The sequence below is a fragment of the Chrysochloris asiatica genome, unplaced genomic scaffold (genome assembly GCF_000296735.1).
Source record: "Chrysochloris asiatica unplaced genomic scaffold, ChrAsi1.0 scaffold00213, whole genome shotgun sequence".
In the NCBI taxonomy this organism is placed as follows: Eukaryota; Metazoa; Chordata; class Mammalia; order Afrosoricida; family Chrysochloridae; genus Chrysochloris; species Chrysochloris asiatica.
The window spans coordinates 2332103-2340131 of record NW_006408731.1 but is presented as its reverse complement, the minus strand read 5'-3'; the positions used below and the strand labels follow the sequence as shown (position 1 = coordinate 2340131).

Below are 8029 nucleotides of genomic sequence, written 5' to 3'. Positions count from 1 at the left end.
TTCTCATCAACATTTGCTTTTTTTTTTTTTTTTTTTTTTCTTTATTGTGGCCATCCTAATGGAAGTGTAATGTTAATAGGAGTGTAATGGTATCTCATTGTGATTTTCATCTCTGATACTATATGTAATTTTTTATTTAGCACTGTGAGCTCTTTTATTTTCTTTCTATTCTTTGCATCATATTTAGAAAACTTTGCATAGGTTCTCCGTTGTCTGATCTTAAAAAATAATTTCAGAAAACAAAAGAGTTTTAAAATTTTGTTTTGAAATGGAGCATCCAAAGATGTTCATAAGAAACATTTATTTGAAAGTAAGGGATACAAGTAATTTGCTAAGTAGCTCAGTTGTCAGAGAATTAGACTGAAGCTCTAAAGGTCCCTGGTTCTGGGTTTCGACAGCTGTGGCGAGCAAGTGTTTTGCAAATATTAGTATTCTCAGTATTAAAAGGTTTAATTTGTTATTGAGTCAGGGTCATCGAGTCAGTTTGTATGGGGTTTCCAAGAAGCGTCTGGTGAGCTCCTGGCAGTTCAAGCCGACCTTGCAGTCCAGCGCATTAACCCATAGCACCACACCAGGACTCCAAAAATCAGACGCCCTCGATTAAAACTTCGAAGTCAGTTCTGTCTCACAGCAACACGGTATAGCATTTTCAAGGAGCGGGTGGTGGGCTTGAACCTCCGACCTTGCAGTTTAGCGAATTAACCAACAGCATCACACCATAATTTGAACCCCTCACCCTTAGACTAAGTTCGATATTCTATTGATTGAGTTACCCAGGTTCTTGTTCTTGCACACACATACAATTCACTGTAGGATGTGGAGGAACTTGTATGTGCATGGAACTTCCTTTTGCAAAAGGATTTACACTAGTTTTCTTTAAAAAACAAAACAAACAAACAAACAAAAAAAACCCGGAGGATTGGTGTGGCGTTGTGGGATAATGCACTAAACTGCAAGGTCGGTTTGAACAGGCTGCTCCTCGGAAACCCTATACAGGTTTACTTTGAGTCTGAACTGACTCGATTGTACTTACGCTGTCGAGTCGGTTCTGACTAGGCGATTCTATATTGGGTTTTCGAGGAGCAATTGATGAGTTTGAACAGCACCACACCAAGACTGATAATATTTGCAAAACATTCAGTACCACAGCTGCCGAAACCCGGGATCGAACCAGGGACCTTTAGATCTTCAGTCTAACGCTCTCCCAACTGAGCTATTTCGGCTGCTTGTGGAACTAAAGGTTAGAATTTTAAACTATATAATTTATTGTCCTGGTGTGGTGCTGTGGGCTAATGCGTCAGACTACAAAGTTGTTTAAACTACAAGGTCTGTGGTTCAAGCTCACCAATTGCTCCTTGGAAACCTTACATAGGGCCGTTATGGGTCGGAATCGACTCGACAGCACTCAACAGCAACAATATGCAATCAGTACTCAGGGAAAATAGAGTTCAAGTTCCTTTGTTTTTTTTTTAAGGTTTTATTGTGCTGTAAGTGAAAGTTAATGGCCCAAATTCGTTTCCGGTTCAATTGGATGTGTTCCATGACATTGGAACACAAGTGTTCCAGGACATTGATTGTATTGTCCACAATTGGCAGCATTCTTCCTATTTCCATCCTGGGCTCTCTTTTTGCTGTCCTTTGAATCTTCTACCGACTTCCTGTTTTTCCAATCTTTGCTTTTGGGCAAATGTTGCCCTTTTGATCTTGTAAAATGGATTGTTCTAACAAACACATTCCTTTCAGGTGTTACTGATTATTTCATAGACCATCTTTTATTTGGCTAAAAGGTGATCTCCAGAAATAACTTCAGTTCCAGCTCAGGATACCTTAAGGCCATAGTCATGAGGGTTCATCCAATCTCTGTCAGACCAGTACGTCTTGTCTTTTTTGTGAATTTTCTTTTTTGTTCTGCATTTTTCTCCTGCTCTGTCTGGAACCCTCTGTTGTGTTCCCAGTCAGAACAGTAGGTAGTGGCAGTAGGCATCATCTACTTCTGGTCTAAGCATCATGTAGTCTGTGGTTCATGTCTTCCATTAGTCTGTTGCTTCAAATCTGGTTTTCTTCACTATCCTTTGCTCCAGATGGGAAGAGTCCTAGTGTGGTGCTTGCTATAGGATAAGCACTCAACCCCAAGGTTGGTTTGAACCACAAGGTTGGAGGTTCAAACTCACCAACCGGTCCTCAAAAACCTTGTATACGGTCACTATGGGTCAGAACCAACACGACAGCACTTAGCAACAACACCAAAAAGCAAACTTTTAGGACCCCAGATGCTATTTTGACTACAGCAAGATGCAGAACATCTTTATAAACTATGCTGTGCCAATTGACATAGATGTCCCCCAAATTTAAGGTCCTTCACCTTTGAGACTAGAAATTTCATCTAGTGAAGTATTTGCTTATGTCTAAGAAGTTTCTGTAACTACGACTCTTGTATGTTCTGCTGTTTGTGTTAAAATACACGCAAAACCTATAATTATATATGTAAAAATATCCATAATCAAACCTGTATCTGCAGGTGGATATACTCCCTTACATACACATACACACCCCCTTTTTAGTATGCTTATTTACCCATATATTTATCATATGCATGTGAAAGTTTGACAATGAATAAGGAAGACTGTAGAAGAATGGATACATTTGAGTTATGGTGTTGGAGGAGAATAATAAAAGTACCATGCACTGTCAAAAGAACAAACCAATCTGTGTTGTTACAGCCTGAGTGCTCCTTAGAAGCCAGGGTGGCCAGGCTTTGTCTCTCATACTTCGTACATATTATCAGGAGGGATCAGTTCCTAGAGAAGGACATCATGCTTGGTAAAGTGGAAAGTCAGCGAAAAAGAGGAAGGCCCCTAAGGAGAAGGATTGGCATAGTGACAGTATCAATGGGCTCAAGCCTAACAATGATTGTGAGGTTGATGAAGGAACTGACAGTGTTTCCTGCTGTTGTGCATAAAGTTGCTCTGAGTCAGCACCCACTCATCAGCACCTAACAACATTTACCCATGTGTACACTCATAGATTATGGTTGTTAGTTTTATTGTTGCAGTATCATTTATGTTATAGTAACTACCATGTTGTTGTTGTTAAGTGCTCTCGAGTTGGTTCCAACTCACAAGGATCTTGTATAGGGTTTTCGAGGAGTGGCTGGTGGGTTTGAACTATCAACCTTGCACTTCAAACTGACCTTGTGTTCCAATGCTCATTTAAAATTTTCTGCTTAACCCTTCAACTACTTTCTTCATTAAGGTTCTGGCCTGACGATCCCTAATCATATTGCCAACACTTTTAATCTTCTAAAAAGTTTTGCATATTTTATACATAATTTTAGTTGTGTTCACTTCCAGGACATTCCTACTTTCTGGCTAGACATTTTACTGTTCAGGGAAGTCTCCAGGAATTGACAGAATACCAATTGAAATACTTCAACAAATGGGCACAGCCCAGGAAACCCTTGGTCATTTATTTCAAGAAATTTGGAAGACAGCTTCTGGTTAACCAACTGAAAAAGATTCTTATTTATACCCATTCCAAAGACAGGTGATCAAACAGAACATGCAATTTATCAAACAATATCATTAATATCACAAGCTCGCAAAATTTTGTTGACAATAATTAAAAAAATGACTACAACAGATATCAACAGGGGACTGCCAGAACTCAAGCTGGATTCAGAAGAGGTCATGAAACAAAACATCTCATTACTGATGTCAGAGGGATCTTGGCCAAAGGTAAAAAAAGACCAGAAAATGTTTACCTAGTTACTATCGATTATGCAAAGGCATCAGCAGTGTTGATCATAACAAGTTATAGATAACATGAAGAATGGGAATTCCAGAAAACTTAATTGTGTTCATATGGAACTTGCACATGGATCAAGAGGCAGTCGTTCAAACAAAATACAGGGGTGCTATGTATTTCCAAATTGGAAAAGATGTTCCACAGGGTTGATCATTTCACTTTACTTTTCAGTCAGTATGCGGAACAAATAAGATGTATGTCTTCAATATACAGATGATATAACCTTGCTTGTCAAAAATGAAGACCACGTGAAATGACTGATTAAGGATAAACACTGCAGCCTTCAGTGTGAATCATACCTGAATCTGAAGAAAATGAAAATCCTCCCACATGAATCATCATGGTAAATGAAGAAGAAATTGAAGTTGTCAATTATTTCATTCTACTGAGATCAACAAACGAACAAACACCAGGGAAGCAGCAGTCAAGAAATCAACCACATACTGCATTAGACAAATCTACTGCAAAAGTTTAAAGTTTTGAAAAGTAAAGATGTCACCTTGATGACTAAGGTGGACCAAGCCACAGTCTTCAATTGTCTTACATGCATGTGAAGGCTGGATGTTGAAAAAGGGAGACAGAAGAATCGGCACATTCAAACTGAAGTGTTGGTGAAGAATATGGTGTTAAATGACAGATTATGGAGCTGAGTTATAAAAATACACATCTCACTGAGCAAAATGTAAACTCACTTGGAACTAGGAAAAGTTTGTGTGACGGCAGACGCCTTATCATATAGTTTCCTTTTATCTGATTTTTGAGGAATTGGAAATACTAGCTCTTGAAAACTAACCAAGATCAATTGCTCTTGGAGCTTGGAAGGATAAAACGTTGTGGAGTCTGGAATCCACAGCCTTTGAATACCTTTCAAGTAACAAATACTACTGGTCTAACACTTTTTGATTGTACCTACATCCAGTTTACACTCAACAAAATCATTACTTGTTGATTCATTTAGTTGCTAAATTAATATATTCGTTGAAAATTTGCTAGGCATGTTAGAATGAAATTTTGTTTTGTTTTTTTAATGCAGAAGAAATAATATAATGCCACGTACATGCAATATTCAAAAGGGAGATTACAGGAGACTCCTTTCACTTGCCTCAGTGTGATAAAGCCAATTTCCCAAGAACCCAAGAGTTTATCTCTTTTATTCCCGCATCCTTAACCTGATACTCTGGATCCTTCTATTTGCAAGATGTAATTTGAGCCACACAGCATGTGCTGTTGGGTGAGAAATTTATTACACACCACCACAACCTCTTTGCAAACTACCACATCCATTTTCTAATACCCTCAAAAAACAACTGAATTTACTATATCACTCTTGGATTGGGGCTGCAGCTAATCGATTTCTGGATATTATCAACAATGCCTATGTTTGAGACTCTTTAGAGACCCTGAGAATCCACGTCTCCTTTGCTCAACCCCACTCACCTTCCTTTCGATGGCGTTACAAAGTATTAAAGAAAGGTTTGCGATTTGCCATATCGTACACTGACACGTCTCTAAAAACGGAAATCTCTCTTTACTCACGATTGAAAATCCTATTACAATACATTCTCTGAAAACAAAATGAACTGTCTCTGAACAAAAGTATTTCTGTGGATTTTGTGATCTACATCCTAAGAACTGGAAAGGTCTAAACTATTTATTTCCCTAAAATCTTCTAATACAACCTTAAAAAGTCCCTTTTGTGGGACTTTTAGACACACACAAAAATGTAAATGAATTTACTATCCTCTTTGAAAGCGAAACTTACTTGCAAAGTGGCCGGTTAGCTCAGTTGGTTAGAGCGTGGTGCTAATAACGCCAAGGTCGCGGGTTCGATCCCCGTACGGGCCATGAAAAAGTTGTTTTTTTCCCTCCCCCTGCCCCCCGTATGCCTTCTACCATCCGAAATTGCCACTGCTCAGAATTTCAGACCTCCTCATATTTGTTTTCGTTTAGTATGCAAGACTTTTAAAGAATTCCTTGTAAAAAAAAAATTGGGTGTAGTGAGTGATCAAGGCGGCAGTGTTTTAGAGAATGAGGTTAAGTAATGTTAGAGATTTGCCTATTTCATTCTTAATGGAATTTAAGGAGACAATATTATTTTGTCTCTAAAAGAGTTTCAATAGAAAAGGGGAAACAAATTTGTTAAAATGTGGACTAATTTGTCCTAATGACAGTGCTTTCGTTTTTCCACCCTACTACATCCCTTATTCCAAGCAATTTCCCACTCCTCGTGAGCTTGTTGTTGTTAGTGACATCCAGTCGGTTCTGACTCAGAGCGACCCTGTTAGTTTTCGAGGAGCAATTGGTGGTTCAAAGCGACCTTTCAGTCCAGTGCTTATCCTATAGCGTCATACCAGGAAGCAGGAAATTAAATACTACTAAGAATCGCCAGAATCTTCTTTCTAGTTTCATTTGTTCCGTCTCAGCGTCCCAGGCTGAGCACATTGGAGAACTTCCTTCAATACGTCCCCTCCGCTCTGCCCCTGGGCAGGTACGTCGCCAACGAAGTCTGTTCAAAGGTACGCCTCCCAAACCCTGTCACCTCCCACGTCTTCTTACGCCCTTTTCTTCTTCTAGGGTGTTTGCCTCTTCGGAAAGAACAATCCGTTTCGATTCTGTCTCCTGAGACAGGTTTCTCAGCTACTGACTTAATTTCCGGAAGATCGTGGGATCAACTGGGGAGAAAGATCGAGACCAAGGAACGACCGCAGACTTCAGGGTGGATCTCTGATCCTGAGCGGACTGAGGGCAAAGAGCCTCTCGCATCCCGTGCCCACGCAGCTGTGCTTTTCTTGATTCAATATTTACCCAGGAGATGGTCCTTTTCTTTCTACCAGGAGTGATGCCCAATGGGAAGGGAGTTGCACAGGGCAGAGAATGCTGCCCAGTAGGAAATGCTGGAGGAGATACTAGTTTAAAGGGGAAAAAAGTTTATTTTCTTTAGAGAATCTTTGAGTTTTAAGGGGCTATGTCAGTCAATTTCCTTCCTCGAGTTTAGGAAAATAAGAGAGATTAAAAAAAGACAGTAAACGAATATCCTTTGATGTATCTAAAGTCTTTTTTAGATTCAACTGACATCCGAAATGTGGCAACATCACCAGATTAGTTCCAGCAAAGTACGTTAGAAGGACTCTTGTTGTTGTTAAGTGGCGTCGAGTCGGTTCCGAACCATAGCGACCCGTACAGGGTTTCCGAGGTTGTAAATCTTTACGGGAGTAGAAAGCCTCATCTTTCTCCCGCGGAGCAGCTGGTGGTTTCGAACCGCCGACCTTAAGGTTAGCAGCCCGATTCGTAACCACCACTTTGACTAAGTCTTCTGAGAAGACTAAATAAATAAATAAAAGCAAACCTCACGAGCCAGCCAGGAGTCGAACCTAGAATCTTCTGATCCGTAGTCAGACGCGTTATCCATTGCGCCACTGGCCCGCAACTGGAGAAGGTTCACACAATATTCGAATTGTTATTGCTATTCAGAGTTAAAACTGAAAGAATTGATTACTTATTCAGATAGGAATTAGAACCGAAAAACCATGCTGAATCAGGGGAATCCTCATTTATTTGTTCCCATGAAATACATTCCTATATATTGAAAAGAAGTCAATTTCCCCCTTTGAAATATTGCTTAGGTGATAAAATTAATGGTCTTCCTCCAAAGCAATATTCGTTTGTGTATTGCCTCTCTTTTGTGTCTTTTTTTCTTTAAAATGTATTTAGTTGTTGGAATATACACAGCAAAACCATCAATTCAACAGTTGTGTATATACAATTTAATTAAATTTAATGATATTGGCTGCATTTTTTGAGTTGTTGGAACCATTTTTGCCCTTCTTTTCTGAGTTCTCTTTCATAAACTCACTGCCCTCTTGGCGCCTAATTTTTCCAATTGCTGTTTTCAATTTGATCCTATATAATTTTATTTTAAAAAGAGCACTCTTTTAAAAGGTACATTTTTCCCTTTTTTTTTTTTTTCCATAAATGTTTTTTGTGAATTATGTGATAGTTTACATGGGAGAACATTAGTTTTATTTTCATTCTATCGCATATCCTTTCATTGCCATGGTTACAATCCCCTCCATGCAATCCTTCCCCAGTGCCCCCCAGGTCTTCAGCACACAGTCGCTCTCCCTCTCTGGGTCTAGAGTCTCCAGCTGCTCCATCGCTCCACATCATCATCTCTGGCTCCATTTCAGGCATCACTGCTTCTCTGGGTAGGGTCCTGCTCTTTGCT

At 39.5% G+C, this 8029-nt stretch overlaps 3 non-coding genes across 3 annotated transcripts; 1 reads left to right on the top strand and 2 right to left on the bottom strand.

The window, feature by feature from the left end:
* Positions 1-1150: 1150 nt before the first annotated feature.
* On the bottom strand, positions 1151-1223 carry TRNAF-GAA. The gene has a single exon. It is a non-coding gene; the product is annotated as a tRNA-Phe (tRNA).
* Positions 1224-5575: 4352 nt separating this feature from the next.
* Positions 5576-5649, top strand: TRNAI-AAU. The gene has a single exon. It is a non-coding gene; the product is annotated as a tRNA-Ile (tRNA).
* A 1505-nt stretch (positions 5650-7154) lies between these two features.
* TRNAR-ACG lies at positions 7155-7227 on the bottom strand. The gene has a single exon. It is a non-coding gene; the product is annotated as a tRNA-Arg (tRNA).
* Between the last annotated feature and the right edge of the window lie 802 nt (positions 7228-8029).